The sequence below is a fragment of the Archocentrus centrarchus genome, chromosome 8, assembly GCF_007364275.1.
Source record: "Archocentrus centrarchus isolate MPI-CPG fArcCen1 chromosome 8, fArcCen1, whole genome shotgun sequence".
NCBI classification, from domain to species: Eukaryota; Metazoa; Chordata; class Actinopteri; order Cichliformes; family Cichlidae; genus Archocentrus; species Archocentrus centrarchus.
This window is the reverse complement of record NC_044353.1, coordinates 583,087-602,700: the sequence shown is the minus strand read 5'-3', so window position 1 is coordinate 602,700 and position 19,614 is coordinate 583,087.

The window sequence follows — 19,614 nt, the reverse complement described above, 5'->3', positions numbered from 1 at the left end:
AAACATCACATTTAAATGTTCACCCTGACCTGTGCAGAGTGAACATTCACACAGAGGAGCGTCACCGGAACACACACACACACACACACACACACCTGCTGCTGCAGGATAAACCACGTCCCAGTTTAAAACAGAGAAAATGTTCAATAACCTCACACGGCCTACAGCTGATATCACTTCTGGCTGTGCATGGCTTTAAGCAATGTTCACTCTTCATACAATACCCGTGGAGCCCAGCATCAGTCTCAGTCGGTCCTCAAAGGCTGTGAAGATGTCCGACTTTACAGCACAAATGAACACGTTTAAACAGCTCAAACACAGGAACTGTTCTTTTATTTTTAATCAAATTTAAAGACTACTTGAAGGTCCCTGACACTCATTTATTTTGCAGGCCTCTTAACGATTGATGCATTCCTGTGTTCATCTCTTTGAAGCTAGAGCTTCTTTTCATGGCTGTAAACTGAGTGTTTGTGCTCCATAAAGTCTGATGTTATCTCAGCCTAAATCAACACAGCAGTAAAGAGTTGTGTAAAGTCAGTTTGTTGTCACATGATTCTCCTCAGGAAACCTGTTCAGTCAGTGTTCGTCATGATGCAGCACCTACTGTCTGTGCGTGTGGTTCAACAGCTGCACAGCAGCAGACAGGAAAACACTCCAGCGAATCATCAACACGGCTCAAAAGATCATAGGCTGTCCCCTGCCCTCCCTCCAGGAACTGTTCAATGCCCGCTGCCAGAGGAGGGCACAGAACATCCTCCAGGACCCCTCACACCCTGGACACTCCTTGTTTCAGCTACTGCCATCAGGCAGACGTTTCAGGACAATGAAGGCCAGAACAAACAGACTGAGGAACAGCTTTTATGCCAGGGCTATCACTGAACTGAACTCTGTGTGGTTTGGACAGTGATGTGGGGTGGTAGTGCTGACTGTGTGCGTGCGTTGGTGTGTATTGGGGCTAGATTCGTCTTAATTTACTATTGTGCACTGTATTTTAGTAATCATTTTTATCACTCATATTTTTATTATTTTATTATTTATTGTCTGAGGCACCTAGAAAGGAATGCATTTTAAATTTCGTTGTGCAACTTCTGTGTACAATGACAATAAAGATTCTGATTCTGATTCTGAAACATGATCCGAGAAAATCCCCCCATCAAACATTCACAGGCATGCACGGGCAAACGTCTGGGACAGCCCCAGTGACAGTTTCTGTGAAGCCACGCCCACATTTAACATGCATGGGTGGACCCAGAGAAAGCATATGATAAGGTGCCAAAAGAGGAACTGTGGACATTGCATGAGGAAGTCAGGAATGGCAGCAAAGTATGTGAGGGTGGCGCAGGACATGTGAGGACAGAAAGACAGTGGTGAGCTGGGATTACATCACGGATCTGCTCTGAGCCGTGAGCCCCTGTGCTGCTGAGGTCAGGCAGGAGTCTCTGTGGACGATGAGAGGTGAAGGAGAACCTGGGAGAGGTGGAGGTACAGATGAGGAAAAATTATCAGCCTCCTATAAAATTTTCATTTTTTGTCAAAACTTTCCCAAGTGCTTTTTGAAAAGAGTAAGGAATGAAGGAATAAGAGTAAGGAATGAAGGAATTTAAATAATAAGTGTGTGTGTCTGCTGTTTAAGCCTTTAGGTTTCTGTGTGTTCGTTTCATCGAACAGGAATTGACACAAAACAATCAGAATAAGGAGTCCAATTATTAAATTTAATAAAGCCATTTCAAACAGTTCAGATATCTGGGTCAGACTGCATGCTATGCTCGTGTGAGATGGCATGAAGTACTGGCTCATTCTAATTCAGCTTACAGTTTCATACAGTCACAGCTTATCAGTCTTGATTACATCATTTACAAAACAGAATGTGGAAAACAGAGAATTTCAGCAACAGGGTGACCTCGAAGTGTGGTTCACAACACAAAGTTCATGATGACACGGAACATTATAAGTTTCTGTATTTTTAATCAGTTATGTTATTTTCCAGACAAATTTCTCAGGGAAGTAAATGTATGTAAGATATATATGTGGCATATATCATGAATATTCCTATAGTTCCCCCTTTTGACCTCAGAGTTTCTGAGGTCAACTTCACCAGCCTGACCTGGGGTGGTCAGCCAGGACTATATTGATGTTAAGAGCCAGAAGAGGATTTTTGTGAAAACTAATCTTATACTATTGTGATTGTGAATTTAGCAAAAAATTAAGACAGGGTTTAATGATGTCATACTTATAAAGGATGTATCTGCTTTCTATACTTTCTTATGGCCTGAAAAACAAAAAGAAAACAAGCATTAGTCTTTCATGTGTCAATGTTGTTCAGTGAAGTGGATTAACATTTAAATTTAATCAGTCCAAAGTAAATTCTGCATATAAATTGGCCCACATGACAAACAGTAACATGAAATAGTCACTATCTAATAATTTTCCTCAAATTCATTAAAAAATGTGGATTGCATCCCTTCAGGATCAAATCCAGTTCCATGATGAAAATCTTACTGCAAACATAAAGAAATTATCACTGATCAGTGCACAGGTAACAGTTATACATGCAGCCTTCTTTCAGCCTTCAGCACAGCTGCTCATATTCACCAAAGCCATGATGTTCAGACCACAGTAATCAGCACTCGTCCCTGAGATGCATTCCTGCACCTCTTTAGACATCAGCTGTTCACTTATGGTCGTCATCCTGGTCAGTTTCCTGTTAAAGGCTCATAATGTCTCAGGTATGATCTCAGGTACCTGTGGAAAAAGTCCAGTGAAGAAAGTTCCAATTTTCCCTGTCAGTTAAACAAAATACCTGCAGGTCTGTGGGTCAATAATTACATTTGCACAAACTAAGACAGGACATCAAAATGCCCATTAATATTCTAAAGATCTATTTATTCAATGGCTTTTAGTTATAAATCTTTTATTTTGTTAATCAGCCTGAGAAAAATGAGATTGTAATTTTCATATAAAACTAGTTTACTAATTTACTAAGTAAGTGGATTCAATCCACCAAAAGTGAACCTGATTTAATGCACCTAGAGTTAAATGTCAGATTAAGCACAAAGCTAATATGAGCTTCTGTCTGTCTATGAGTGAGTGAGTGTGTGTGTGTGTGTGTGTGTGTGTGTGTGTGTGTGTGTGTGTGTGTGTGTGTGTGTGTGTGTGTGTGTGTGTGTGTGTGTGTGTAAGCTGCTTCTTCATTGCAAGTGTTTGTGTTTTTTTTTCAGTGTCAGCTTCTCATTTTTCATCCAATTGTAAAGTTAACTTTTGCATTTTGGTCTCAAACTCATCAGAAAATTCAAAATACAAATATCCTTAAATTAAAATCTGACACACTATGTAAGCTAGAGTGGAACAAAAAGAACACAAGAAAACAAAAAAACAAAACATAGGATGAATCTCAAAATATCTAAAAATAATCATTTTAAAGTTCTCTGATCTTAAACAGCTCCTGGATAAGTTTGTCTATAAAAATTATTGTTCAATTCTGACTCCTTTGGCATGAAAATCTGAGGAAATGAAATATCTTAGAGAGATCGACAATCAAAATCATTTCAAAGTATTCTACTGGACTCAAAATTATATTTATTCTTTAAGGGTCTGTAGCCCCCAAAAAGCATAATTATTGCAGACAAAATTTGGCTTCATAAACCTCAAGTTACTAAATTGTGAAGGGGAAAAATGCATAACCTTGACCTAAAACAACATCAGCAGTTGTTACTAGTTCAGCAGTGAAATCAAAGTGACTTTGACTATTTTCTTTTTCTTTTTTTTTCTTTTTTTGTATAATTCTGTGCTTTTAAATCTAAACCCCTGCAGTGGGATTTTCACCACAAAACAAACAAAAATAAAAATAAAAATGTTATGGACAAAGTCTTTAGTCATACGTAGATACTTTTAGAGTCAGAGGTCATACTCACAACATCATCGTTGACCTTGCATGCAGCTCACTGCAGGTTTGTCATCTTTGGTCTAAACTGAAATCAGGGCGTGTCCCCCTGAGGCCTCATGGGAATTTATAAGAAAACAGGTTATTGTTGGAGGAAGCATTAAACAAATTATACTCTTAAAACCACAAAATTCTGGCCCCTGTAGGGGTGGCCTTACAATAGTAGTTGAGTCATACTACTGAATATAGCATAACTGAAATTAAAACATTGAAATCAATTGCTTTCTGCCTGGGAGTTCTTTGACCTTTGACCCTCTAATGTGCTCTGGTTCTTCAATGACCCTGTGACTGAGCGTGCATAAGGCCTAACGCTCCCCACATTGAGGATATCTCCTATTGATGACCCTCCTTCTGGGCTCAGACTTGTGCACAAGGATCACCGGTCAAGAACTCCCAGGTCACCTGTTCATGTGATGGTTGGCCTCCTCATTGAGCACCAGGAGCCTTTTTTATATGATTTTATGGAGCTCTCAGTCTGTCCAGGCGATCTTAGGATGAGCTTGAACACGTTGTAGTGCACCAGAGTTTCTTTATTGATAGTTGATCAGTCTCCTGCAGCCCCAGTGATGTTCAGACTTCCTGTTAGAATAAAACTGAGAGATTTTCTTTAGTTAAATCTTGAACTTTCTGCTGGTCTGTCTCCCTCCTTTGAGACTTAACTCTGTTTGTGTCAATAATTTACTTTAATTTAGCTTATTTATCTAAAGGGCATACTGATTTTTATATTTTTAGCTTCTGGGATTTTTCCTTTAATGCTTGATTTAATATCAAATTGTTTAGACATTCAAAATTCAAATGTTCTCTGCTTTTCTCTAAATTTTAGCTTTAAAGAAATCTACCAAATAAATAAAAGTAAATGCACAAAGAGTAAATCTGTATCTTGTATTCTATCCTACATGGGCAAACAAATACGTTTTTTAGTTCTCTATGTTTTGCTTCATCACAGAGCGGCAGCTCAAAGTTTGGCACTTTGTTTTGGGTCTCAGAGGCTGTTTCACAAAGTCTTTACATGCACTGTTTTTTTCTTCTTTTTAAGGTTTTATTAAAACTGAGCTTCTCACGTAGACTTTTTCTTGAAATTTAACAACAATCTTTTGGAAAAATGACCTCTAATAATTTGCTAAAAATACTTCAACCTGGTATTTCAAGGCATCTATTTTACTGGTTTTGCTTATTGATTATTTATTATTTGTAAAGCAATAAACTCCTGACTCCCTTTTTTTTGTGATTTTTCAGTTTTTTTTGTCTTTTTATCCATCTATGGTTGGCTTATCTCTCATATGTATCGGAAGCGAAACCTTCCTTCCGAGAATTTTTGACCAGCACACCCTTATACAACCATATCAGTCCAAATTTAAGAAAGAAAAAGAAGAGAAAAAACTTAGAGCTAAAACTCTCATCCACACGCACACACTTCCTTGAGATAAAAATGCACTCACACACACAGCAATGCTAAAACCTTGGCACCATTCTCTTTTCCTTTTTTCCTTTTTCTTTCCTACACATACTGACACACACACTGACACACACACACACAGCTATGACATTACAAAACAGCTAATATTGACCAGTGGAAAATTGTCAGGTGGCAGGTGATCGTCTCTGGATGAGTGATCTGGAATGATCATTTTGTTGGGTGCACAATGAGCTGAATCTAACATTATTTCTGTTTGCACACAGGAACAGAATTATTTTAGAAACAGATTAATTCCCAGGGTCACTATTATTTTCCTCCTGAAAAATGTATCTTTTTATTGAGCCACTGTACAAACCACTGCTGTGCAATGATGTGCTTTATGCTTCTAATGCTCAAAGCCTGTAAAATCATGGTAAAACTGATGGTTATCTTCCAATTTTCTCAGTTCAATTCAGTTTTATCTATATAGCACCAAATCACAACAAACAGTCGCCTCAAGGTGCTTTGTATTGTAGATAAAGACCCTACAATAATACAGAGAAAACCCAACAGTCAAAACTTGAGCAGCACTTGGTGACAGTGGGAAGGAAAAACTCTCTTTAACAGGAAGAAACCTCAAGCAGAACCAGGCTCAGGGAGGGGGGGTCATCTGCAAAAATAGGTGAATGAAAAGAAACACTCAGTGCATGATAGGAATTCTCCAGCAGCCTAGGCCTATGGCAGCATAACTAAGGGAGGGTTCAGGGTCACCTGATCCAGCCCAACTCTTAACCCCTGTCACACTGACGCAAAGAATCATGCAAGAAGCTGCGGAAGAGCAACAGCAAGAAATCCACAGAAATTAATGACAGATGGGAAATGTAAACAATCAATAGTGTGAATGTTGTGTGCACGTGTGTGCACGTGTGTGCACGTGTTCTACATGTGACACATGCAGAACACGTGCAAATTGCAGAAAATTCTGCAGAGAGGTGGCGAACATTCATGTGCAGATGGCGGACATTTGCAGACAGGTGACGTGTGGAACTCATGCGTTGTGGATGGTGGCAGATCGCTGTGTTGGTAGGACATACTGAAGGTGGATGTGGCAGAAATGCACCAATTGTGGATGTTCTTGGAAGAGCTATAAGAAGGCCCATATCCAAGGTATTTTCACAATTTTTCTGAAGCCTGCGTTATCCACCACCTTCAGCCTGCCTGCAGACTGATTGTGAACTCATCATGTGCATTCCTGTCCACAACTGTGCTGGCAGTAATTCTTCCCAGCCAGCAGGTGGTGGTGTTTTCATGTTAAGTTGTTATTGAACAGTAGAGTGAGTTCAGAAACACGTTTAATGGCCGATACAGGCAGTTTATCAGTCTTCATGTAATCCTTCTCCATCCTGTCTTGTTGTTCAGAGAAGGCACTGCTTGTAAGTTTTTTGTGTTATTTTATTACATCTGAGACAACATTGAGCTGTATTTGTGGGCATTTATGTTGGAAAAGATTGATGTTTGTAAGGCTGATTGTGACATGTTATTTACACAGTATTAAGTATTTGTACCCTTACTATTTGTATTCTAAATCATGTTTTTCATCTTTATTTGTAGTTTCACTCTTTTGGCATTGAAAGCAACGTCCATTAAAGTGACATACGCCTGTCAATCGTCTGAGAGTTTATCTATCTGCACAACTGTTACCTGGAAACACAGTGGGGGCAGAACAGTGAAAAAGCACAGATCTACACAACAAGCAGTGAATGTTTACGTCGAAGATCTACTATATAAACTAAAGATGTCTCAAAAAGCTGGAAAGGCTCCGTCAACTCGCTCTAGCAAGACACACCTGTCAAATTCAAGTAAGTCGTCTGCAAGCGTGGCTGCTGTAAATGCAAGGGCGAAAGCTGAAGCAGCTCGCACTAGAGCTGAATTTGCTAAAAAGGAAATCGCAATGAAAGTTAAGAAAGCAGAACTGGAAGCCACATTACTGGTTCTGCAACACCAGTGTGATGCAGAGGCAGCTCATGCTGAGGCAAACGTTTATGAGGCAGCTGCTAATGAAGAAGAACATATGTCTCGACCAGAACAGCAAAATGATGATTCTTTAGAACGCACTGGCAATTACGTCAAAGAACAACTTGTCTTAAAAGGTACTCTAACTCCATTTGATATTCTAGAGTACAATGAAGTACCTGCAGCCACGACATTTTGTCAACCCAAACAAGAACCTGACCTTTCCATAGACACTCTGAAAGACTATGTTCTTCCATCAAACATTTCAACCAACCATGAAGCTGTTCCTCAACTATCCCAGCGTAATCCTGTACTTAAAACGTCACCAAGCTTCAAACATGATGCCCAATCAAAGGACCAAGTTAACATGTCTGATCTAACAAGGTTCCTGGCTAGAAGTGAGCTACTCACTGGAGGACTAAGGAAGTTTAGTGACAAACCAGGAGACTACTGGTCTTGGAAATCCTCCTTTGAGAATGCAATCCGTAACTTACATTTGTTTGCCAGTGAAGAACTGGACTTATTGGTCAAATGGCTAGGCCCAGAGTCCGTGAAGCACGCAGAGCGTCTAAGAGCAGTGCATGTCAATAATCCTGAACAAGGGTTGCTTAAAGTTTGGGATAGACTACAAGAATGTTATGGTTCTCCTGAAGCCTTAGAAAGGGCACTGTTGGATTGGATGCTACAGTTCCCCAAGATCTCAAACAAAGATCCACATCTCCTGAGAGAACTTGCAGACCTTCTACTGGAGATCGACTCAGCAAAGAGTGAAGGTTACATACCAGGTCTACTCTACCTCGACACAGCAAGGGGAATCCACCCTGTGGTCGATAAGTTGCCTTTTGGAATACAAGAAAAGTGGATGAACCATGGGACTAAATACAAAGAAAAACATTCTGTGTCATTTCCACCATTTTCTATATTTGCCAACTTTGTTTCTAGTGAAGCAAAAATGCGCAACGATCCCAGTTTTAGACATTCAGTCGAGCAACCACCAGCACCTGTCAAGATGTTTAAATATCAGGAAAGGCACAGCAGGAAAGAACCCATCTCAGTAAGTCGGACAGAAGTTGTAAACTCTCAACTAAAACCTTTAGCTGAGACAAAGATTGTGGATGTGGATAAAGAATGTCCCATCCACAGAAAACCCCATGCTCTGAAAAGATGTAGAGCATTCAGAGAAATGCCCTTTGAGGAACGAAAGATCTACCTTAAAAGGAAGTCAATATGCTTCAGATGTTGCGCCTCTACCAATCACCAGGCAAAGAATTGTAGTACAGAGATAAGCTGTGCAGAATGCGGCATCAACAGTCATGTTTCAGCCCTTCATCCTGGTCCAGCAGTTTGGGCAGCAACAACATCACCAGCTGTAAGGCAGCCAGTGGACGTTCACGGCGGGGAGCAAGATCAAGCATCACCTACCGCTACCTCTACCTGTACCCAGGTGTGTGGAAGTGAAATCGAAAGTCATTCTTGTGCCAAAATCTGTCCAGTCTTCATCTATCCAAAGGGGTCTCCTGAGAAGAAGCTGAAAACATATGCAATCTTGGATGACCAAAGTAACAGGTCCCTTGCTAGATCTTCAGTCTTCGATGCCTTCAGTATTACAAGGAGATCTTATCCTTACATGCTGAAGACTTGTGCAGGAACAGAAGAAGTAATGGGGAGAAGAGCTCACAGCTTCATTGTGGAATCAGTGGATTGCCAGTCACATCTGTTGCTAGAGACGCTCATCGAGTGTGATATGCTTCCAGACAATCGGAATGAAATTCCAACGCCTGAAGCTGCTCAACACCACCCCCACCTCCGGGACATAGCTGCAGAAATTCCCAAGCTGGATCCAGACGCTAACATCTCGCTTCTCATAGGGAGAGATGTTGTCCAAGCACATAAGGTTATTGACCAACGTAATGGACCTCTAAACGCCCCATTCGCTCAGAAGCTGGCTCTCGGATGGGTCATAGTTGGAGATGTTTGCCTCGGCGGGGCACACAAACCCGACTATGCAAGTGTCTTCAAAACCAATTTTCTGGATAATGGTCGGCCCAGTCACTTTCTACCGTGTAAGAATGCTATTCAGGTGGCAGAAGGCTTTGACTCCCCAGTTCCTCAAAAGGTCAGTTTCCGCACATCTGCAAAGACAAAATGGTCAGACGTCACAGACATTGAAGAAACAATCTTTCAACAAACAAGCTCAGATGAGAGACCTGGCTTCTCACAAGAAGAAAGGGCCTTTCTTCAGATAATGAACGAGGCAGTCTTTCAAGATAGTTCAAATAGTTGGGTCGCTCCACTACCCTTTCGTTCCCCTAGGCAAGGCCTTCCCAACAACAGGCAGCAAGCTATACAGCGCCTTACTTCTGTTCGCCATATTCTGAATAAACGCCCTAAAATGAAAGAACACTTCCTACAATTTATGCAAACCATACTTGATAACGGCCACGCAGAATTGGCTCCCCCTCTCAAAGAACAGGAGGAGTGCTGGTATCTCCCTTTCTTTGGAGTTTATCATCCTCGCAAGTTAGACCAGATTCGGATTGTGTTTGACTCCAGTGCACGTCATGATGGATTGTCACTCAATGACGTTCTTCTTACAGGCCCTAATCTTAACAACAGTCTCTTAGGTGTTCTAATGCGTCTCAGAGAAGAACAAGTGGCAGTGACCGCTGATATTAAGCAGATGTTCCATTGCTTTGTGGTCAGAGAGGACCATCGGAACTTCTTACGATTTCTTTGGCATAAAAACAATGACATGGAACAACCAATTGTGGAGTATCGCATGACTGTTCATGTTTTTGGCAACAGTCCGTCGCCTGCAGTTGCAACCTATGGGCTTCATTGTGCATCAGAAGACCAGGAGAAACAGGACAACACAACAAGACATCTTGTAGAACGCCACTTCTACGTTGATGATGGCCTTGCCTCCTTTTCATCGTGTGATGAGGCAATCTCCGTTGTCAAGAACGCTCAACAAACATTGGCTGCATCCAATTTAAAGTTGCACAAGATTGCATCTAACGATATTAATGTGATGAAAGCATTCCCCAAGGAGGACCTGGCAAAGGGCCTTAAAGATCTCAACCTTGGAGCAGACCCTCCACCAATGCAAAGCAGCCTCGGAATAAGTTGGGACATCAACACAGACGAGTTCACCTTTCAAGTCTCAAGTGAAGAGAAACCTTACACACGTAGAGGAGTGCTGTCAACTGTAAACAGTTTGTACGATCCGCTTGGATTCGCAGCCCCAGTGAGTATTCAAGGTAGAGTTCTTCTAAGGGAGCTTTCAACTGAAACCATCAACTGGGATGACCCACTTCCAGACAAGAAACTACAGGAATGGAGTGCATGGAGGAACTCTCTAAAACATCTTGAGCAAGTGAGGATCCCTAGACAGTACACCTCCCTTTCCTTTCATAATGCCACAAACAGAGAATTGTGCATATTCTGTGATGCCTCTACTAAGGCAATTGCTGCCGTGGCTTACGTCAAGATTTCAGATGCAGAAGGCAAAAGTGAACTTGGTTTCATGTTTGGCAAAGCAAAACTTGCTCCACAAAAAGAAGTTACCATCCCGAGGTTAGAACTTTGTGCAGCTGTCCTTGCCATTGAGATTGCTGACATGATATCTGAGGAGATTGATGTTCCCTTCCACTCAACAAAGTTCTTTACCGACAGCAAGGTAGTTCTCGGCTACATTCAGAATGAGTCCAGGAGATTCTACGTTTACGTCTGTAACCGGGTGCAAAGAATAAGGAAGTCATCTAATCCAGACCAATGGAACTACATTCCTACAGAGTTCAATCCAGCTGATATAGCTTCAAGATCCATCCCAGCTCAAGCCTTGGAGAACAGCAAGTGGATCACAGGACCAGATTTCCTACTGAGGCAAAACAGGCACACTGAACAAACCGAAACCTCTTTCAACCTAGTCGACCCTGAATCCGACCCAGAGATTCGTCCTACAGTAACCTGTTGTCTAACAGTACTAACAGACTCTTTCCTAGACCCAAGTCATTTCGAGTCATTTTCATCGTGGAAGTCACTGTTGAGGGCCATAGCTAGACTGGTTCACATAGTCAGACTGTACAAGAAGGAGAATCAAACGAGCAAATGTCAAGGTTGGCATATGTGCAAAGACCTGAGCCCAGATGATTTTCTAACAGCAAAGCGTATCATTTTGAGCAGCCTTCAGCGCAAGAGCTACCCTGAATTATTTACATGTATTAGAGATCGGAAGGAGATCCCTAAACATAGTCATCTCAGGAAACTGTCACCCTACATTGATGACTCAGGTTGCCTCAGAGTAGGAGGTCGTCTTGCACAAGCCAATCTCCAAAGCGATGAAGCAAACCCATATATTATTCCTAGTCATCATCATCTGACCACCCTTCTGGTACGTCACTATCATCAGCGTGTACAGCATCAAGGACGTCTATTTACAGAAGGTGCTGTGAGGTCAGCTGGCCTTTGGATCATTGGTGGAAAACGATGCATCAGCTCGGTTATTTACCACTGTGTAATCTGCCGTAAGTTGAGACGGAATACGGGAGAACAAAAGATGGCAGACCTGCCAATGGATCGTACTGCAGTTGCTCCTCCATTCACTTATGTCGGAGTCGATGTTTTTGGACCTTGGATCGTAACTTCTCGGCGAACACGGGGAGGCTATGCAAACAATAAACGCTGGGCTGTTATCTTCAGTTGTTTGAGTACTAGGGCCATTCATGTCGAGGTAATGGAATCCATGGAGTCCTCAAGCTTCATCAATGCCTTTCGAAGATTCATTTCCATCCGTGGACCGGTGAAGCAATTGAGATCCGACTGTGGAACTAACTTCCTAGGAGCATGCAAGGAACTTGGCATAACTCCAACACATTGCAACAATCAAGAAATTCAGGATTTCTTAAATGAAAATGAGTGTACATGGATTTTTAATCCACCTCATGCCTCACATATGGGAGGAAGTTGGGAGCGCATGATTGGCATCACAAAGCGCATATTAGATTCCATGTTATCAAGTACTCCAACTCAGCATCTCACCCACGAAGTGCTAGTTACCTTTCTAGCTGAGGTAACTGCCATTGTGAACTCTCAACCTTTAACTCCAGTCTCTTCTGATCCTGATTGTCCCTTTATTCTCACACCTGCTACCCTCCTTACCCAAAAGACTGGGGATTCCTCTATACCTCCTGGAGACTATGAGAGTGGAGGTCTTTACAGACGGCAGTGGAGGCAGGTACAACATCTCTCGAATGTTTTTTGGCATCGTTGGAGGAGTCAATACTTGCCTACCTTGCAACCGCGATGGAAGTGGCAATCAGAGAAACCTAATCTTCAAGTTGGAGATCTTGTGCTTTTAAAGGACTGTCAAGCCAAGAGGAACCAGTGGCCCATGGGTATTGTGGTCAATACCTTTCCTAGCCAAGATGGACATGTTAGGAAGCTTGAAATAAAAATCAGTTCTGGAGATACTTGTAAGACCTTCTTGAGGCCAGTCACTGGAGTTGTTCTCCTTCTGAAAAACGCCTGCGGCAAGGACAGTAGTTAGACATAAAGTGACATGATGTCAGGCGGGGAGTGTGCTGGCAGTAATTCTTCCCAGCCAGCAGGTGGTGGTGTTTTCATGTTAAGTTGTTATTGAACAGTAGAGTGAGTTCAGAAACACGTTTAATGGCCGATACAGGCAGTTTATCAGTCTTCATGTAATCCTTCTCCATCCTGTCTTGTTGTTCAGAGAAGGCACTGCTTGTAAGTTTTTTGTGTTATTTTATTACATCTGAGACAACATTGAGCTGTATTTGTGGGCATTTATGTTGGAAAAGATTGATGTTTGTAAGGCTGATTGTGACATGTTATTTACACAGTATTTAGTATTTGTACCCTTACTATTTGTATTCTAAATCATGTTTTTCATCTTTATTTGTAGTTTCACTCTTTTGGCATTGAAAGCAACGTCCATTAAAGGGACATACGCCTGTCAATCGTCTGAGAGTTTATCTATCTGCACAACTGTTACCTGGAAACACAGTGGGGGCAGAACAACAACCAAAAATAAGGCAGCGCCTAATTTTTGAAATCTTTTTCTGCGGACATCTGCAGAGCATTATGGACAATTTCTTTGTGTGCAGCATGTGCAGCTGATTTTGACAGGTGTTTAACCCTTTAAAACCAACTGTGTTGTCACCAACCCGGCGTTTTTCAGATGTCCCACCATTCACGGACTTCCAGCAACAGGGCGAGTGGAATTGCCATAATAACCAAATGTTGGCTGTTAAATGCACTTTCAGCTTTTAGAAACTATTAGAAACCATTTTCCGACAGGACAAACTGCCATGTAATTACAGTAATGCAAAGTGTGCTTGCACAAACATGTTAGCAGTGATGGCTCAGTGTTAAAGGGTTAAGCTTGATCAAAAAGGAAAGTTCTAAGCCTAATCTTAAAAATAGAGAGTGTCTTTTAGCTTTTAAATTCTATTCTAGATTTAACAGGGAGCCAATGAAGAGAAGCCAGTATGGGAGAAATCTGCTCTCTCTTTCTAGTCCCTGTCAGTACTCTAGCTGCAGCATTTTGGATCAGCTGAAGGCTTTTCAGAAAGCTTTTAGGACAGCCTGATAATAATGAATTACAATAGTCCAGCCTAGAAGTAATAAATGCATGAATTAGCTTTTCAGCATCACTCTGAGAAAGGATGTTTCTAATTTTAGAAATATTGCACAAATGCAAAAAAGCGGTCCTACATATTTGTTTAATATGTGCATTGAAGGACATATCCTGGTCAAAAATGACTCCAAGATTTCTCACAGTGTTACTGGAGGCCAAAGTAATGCCATCCAGAGTAAGTATCTGGTTAGACACCATGTTTCTAAGATTTGTGGGGCCGAGAACAAGAACTTCAGTTTGATCTGAATTTAGAAGCAGGAAATTAGAGGTCATCCAGGCCTTAATGTCTTTAAGACATTCCTGAAGTTTAACTAATTGATGTGTGTCATCTGGCTTCATTGATAGGTAAAGCTGAGTATCATCTGCATAACAATGAAAATTGATGCAGTGCTTTCTAATAATACTGAATAAGGGAAGCATGTATAATGTAAATAGAATTGGTCCTAGCACAGAACCCTGTGGAACTCCATAATTAACCTTAGTGTGTGAAGAAGACTCCCCATTTACATGAACAAATTGGAGTCTATGAGATAAATATAATTCAAACCACTGCAGTGCAGTACCTTTAATACCTATAGCAAGCTCTAATCTCTGTAATAAAATGTTATGATCAACAGTATCAAAGCTGCACTGAGGTCCAACAGGACAAGCACAGAGATGAGTCCACTGTCAGAGGCTCTAAGAAGATCATTTGTAACCTTCACTAATGCTGTTTCTGTACTGTGATGAATTCTGAAACCTGACTGAAACTCTTCAAATAAACCGTTCCTCTGCAGATGATCAGTTAGCTGTTTTACAACTACTCTTTCAAGAATCTTTGAGAGAAAAGGAAGGTTGGAGATTGGCCTATAATTAGCTAAGACAGCTGGGTCAGTGATGGCTTTTTAAGCAGAGGTTTAATTACAGCCACCTTGAAGGTCTGTGGTACACAGCCAACTAATAAAGACTGATTGATCATTTTTAAGATTGAAGCATCAATAATTGGAAAGACTTCTTTGAACAGTCTAGTAGGAATGGGATCTAACAAACATGTTGCTGGTTTGGAGGAAGTAACTATTGAAGTTAACTCTGAACTTACACACAGTATAAAATCTTCAGCAAAGGTTTGAGCTGTCACTTCAGAATCATGCCAAAAACAAAGGACACCAGTTTAGATTTGAGAAAAAGAACTGTTGATGCTCATAAAACATGAGATGGACATCCAAATTACGAGTGTTAAATACTGGAGTGAAAAGTATCATCAAGAAATTCAGAGATCACCAGACAGTAGAGAACAAGCCTGGCAGAGTCAGGAAACAAAAGATTTCTAACCAATCTCTGCTGCATACATGTGCAGGATCTTTCAGTATTAACATGTGAGCAAATGTATGCGGTTTAAATAACTTCCTGTTGTTTCTTCTTAGTATTGTTAGTCATGATAACTGCTATTACCACACTATTTATTTATTAAATATTTTATTTTGTATTTTATTTTCAGATTAGTTTTATTTTCCAGAGAATGTAGGAGTGCAGTAGATTTTCAGGTATTCAGTGTTCTTTAAGTGAAACAAATGCAGTGTTCACAAAGTCAGTGAGCAATCATGATTATGTTTTTTTTCCATAATCGAGCAGCCCAATCTGTAAGTGTGCATGCAGTATGTCCAAATGATAAAACTGTGATGTAAATACACAAACTTTCTTGCAGATATTGAAGAAGAAGAAGAAGAAGAAACAGCCTTTATTGTCCCACAGAGGGGAAATTTGGGTGTAACAGCAGCCGCAGTTATTATAAATATAAATAAAGATATAATAATTCACACTATTAAGAAAAGAATATATATAAAATCAACAAACAATATATTGGCCCCAAAGGACCAGCTGAGCATCATCAGGTTTTTGCTTTGAGGCCCCAGACTTCTGCGTCAGGTCTTTGCAGGACTTACGTACGTAAGTGAACCCCACGTGTTACACGATCCTCGTGGGCTGCGTTGAACCAACGTGTAGTTACATTTCTCGAGAGGTGCACATCAGGTTACGCCGTGGGGTTCAGAGGGGATTTCTGGTCCTGATGCAAAAGCATAATTCAGCACTCTGTCTCAACTGATGATTGAAGCAGCCGGTCTGGAGCAAATGCAGCAGCCGCTGCGGGCAGAAGCAGAAACACCAGCGGCTGTTCCTCAAAATTACAGTATGTGAAGACAAATCCCGAATATTTATCTCCTTCCATTAGCAATATTAAGATGTTGATTTTCCTGAATATTTTAATTTTTCAGCATCAAGAATCTGATGGTGTCAGATTAAACTGTGCCTGAAAAGGGTGATGCTGCTTCAGCTCAGAGGTCAAAGGACTCTGCATTAATGGCTCTCCTTGGACCAGAAACCACAGCATCACAGAAAACAGCAGCTCAGGTCCTGTTCCACTCTCTGAGCTCATGGAGGGAGCATGCAGGGGAGAACCCTGCAGATTGCATCCCTGGGACCAGTTTCATCAGCTGTGTGTGCCACTGTTACTGCACAAAGGACTCACAACATGCAGAGCAGTCTTCAAGGAGCGAGAAAGCAGACACGAATGGCTTCATTTTCATGGACTTCACATTTCCTTCCTTCCACAGCAGAGTTTTCTCAATCCAGCGCTGCAGGAGACTCTGAGCCGTTTTCAGCTGTCGGTTCACTTGTGGTTTGGTGTGAAACAGCTGCAGTGGAAGCTCTGTGACTGAGGAACCACTCATGCTTCCACAAAACTCGTCCTACTGGAACTGACTCACCTGAAATCTGAAGTTGCTACCAAGTGTATGCTGTAGGGGTGTGTGTGTGTGTGTGTGTCAGCATATTTATGCAAACAAAGCACCTGTTAGAACTGCTCAATAAAAAGTGCATTATTGTAAATGCTTTGGACATGAATACATTTAATTTTCCAGTTTAGGTCACGAGAATGAAAGTATCAGAATACCATCCAAGAAAATGTGGAAACACGAGGCTTTGTTTCTTTTTTATTACTTTAAAAATGGTGATTGCAGACAGTAACTATTAGAAACAAGAGGGGTGTGGCCTTAAAGTAATGACCCAGCACCTGGGGCTGTATACCTGCTGCATAAAGACCTTTACTTCATAGCAGCTGCCTTCTGTCAGCTGCTCGGGGCTCGGCCACAGCACGCAGGATTTTAGGTCCATGAAAGATTTCACAGCCTGGCCACAGCCACAGTAAACAAAACACACCCGCCTCCGTGTCATCAATGCAACGATCAACACAGACCGATCACACGATCTAACCCAAACCGGCCTCGGGCACTGTCGGGGCTGCTCGGTACGGTCCGAGTTTCGTTTCTGTGAATTATGAAATATTTTAACGTCATACGTTCATGGGGGTGAGGGGTCCTCAGAGAACTGCGTCCATAAGAAATGTTATTCTAACCAGTGACGTGTCGAGGCTTCGAAGTGTGTATCGAGTAATTGAGGGAGACTCTTGTGAAGCGCGTATCGAGGCTTGTGTCGTGAAGCCTCGCAAGCCGGCCGCACCACGTGACTGATTCAGGAAACGATTCATGGGTTTGGTGTGCGATTCGAAATATAACGGGCAGCGAAACGCAGCGGACCCCCCTCACAGTTCGTGGTATTGGGGACTGTTGCGTGTTGGTTTGCACTCTATTTGAGCTGCTTCTTTTTTGGTGATGAACCAGCCAGAAAGAGGAGATTTTCCCTGTTTGGGAACATTTTCAGCTGATCTCTCCCAATAATAATAATAGTAATAAATTATTACCCCAGCTTCATCTGTGCCTTGTGAAAGTGTATTTTCTGAAGTTTGTGAAATCGTTTCAAAGAAAAGAAAACGCCTGAAGCTCAGCTCTGTGGCTGTTATTTCTAAATAAAAACCAATGAGTAAAATGTCCCTAGTGAGCACACTTACCAGCCAAGTAACACAATCACATCACAACTCTCTCCCCAATTTATTTCCCAACATTGTATCATAAGGACAGACACCATATTAGTTAGTTCAGGATTTATTTATTGTCATCACAAAAATCGATTATTGTGTTCAAAGCTTCACGTACCAAAGCCTTGGTGTGATTCTAATCAGTCTGTCTGTTTTACACTGACTGTCCTCTTGATGGCACAATAGAGCAACTGAAGCACCATGAAGCTTCGACCCATGGGTTCACTGATTGGATGGAAAGCTTCATGAAGCTTCATCTCACCATCACTACATTCTAACTGCAATATGGCGGAAACTAAACCGACCTGCACGCTCGCAGTCTGATCCTTAATTTCCTGCTCCGCCCCCAGCCCGAGGCGAGGTCACGCCCCCTTAGCCATCACATTCACTTCTGCAGGAGTGACACACAAATCTCCAGGGCCAAAAATAACCCAGTCAGATGGGATCAAATCCTGAAATCTGGCTGTTCTAAGGAAAATCTGGATTTCATGATTGGAGCCTGAAAAAAAGGCGCCTGGACTTTAGGGCGGTTTCTCAATATTAACGTTCAAACTTTATTTTTCAATTGAAACACCAGCGTACTTAATGACATCACAGCTCAGCTCCAGTGTTTCTGTCGCCTTCCAGCTTAAATTTACTGACTGCCTGGTTTTAAAAACTTCATCTCTGAATAAAAACATACACACACAGCTCTGCTGACTGACTGAACAAAAACAGGTCAGATGTTAAAATTATGTTATTTTTATTCCAGAACATTTCCACGACTTACAACAGACTTAGAATAGAGTCAAATATGCCGATGCGATGTTCCCATTCCCGGTAAAAAAGGCTCTCGTGTTCCTTCCTGAGTAAAATATTTTTAATATCAGTTTTATCGATTTGCTCAGGAACAAATGAAACACTGAAATAACCCAAACATCAGCCGTTAGAGATAATCTGATGTTTTATATCTGTGTTTAACTTCCACTCAGCAGCAAAAGTGCCATCGTGCTGGCCGTCAGGCGTTCTGCCCACGTATGGTGATCCTCGTCCGGCTGGCGAGCAGGCGGCTGCCGTTAGAGCAGTGGAACGAACCTCTCCGAAAACATCGGAGCACTTTTGCAATTAAGCAATATCTTGAGAAACTGAGCAGATAGTTGATCACACATTCTCACCTTAAAACACCATAAAAGTTTGCTTTGTGTCACAGGAGCAGTAATATTTAAAATTTACTCACAGGTTTAGCCGGTCTATTCGTTTGAGTTTCGTTTGAAATGCATTCTGGGATACTTGGCTGCACCAAGTCCACACAAGTCACCACAGATGCAGATACGGTAGAAGGGGCGGAGCAAGAACACATCTGGGTATTTTGAGCAAACTTGCCTTTATGCGAACTTTGATTTGGAACAGAACTTGGGCTGAGAGGGATGAAGTTTCACAAGTTCACAAGTACGCATACTGAGAAATGGCCTAGGACTGTATTGGCTGACAGCTGGTGTCTAATCCAGTGATGTCATTCACAGTGGACACAGTAACTCCTCTCTCTAACCAATGGCCCAAAATGTGAACACTGGCATCCTCAAAGAGTGACCTTTGACCTTAGGTGCAGCAGTACAGCTGAGTCCAGGAGTCTCAAAAATGTAAAAACCTTCAAGGAGTCGTGTTTACTTGTGTTGGTTGAATCACTTTCTGTTCCTTTGTTGAAATGTGGGTGG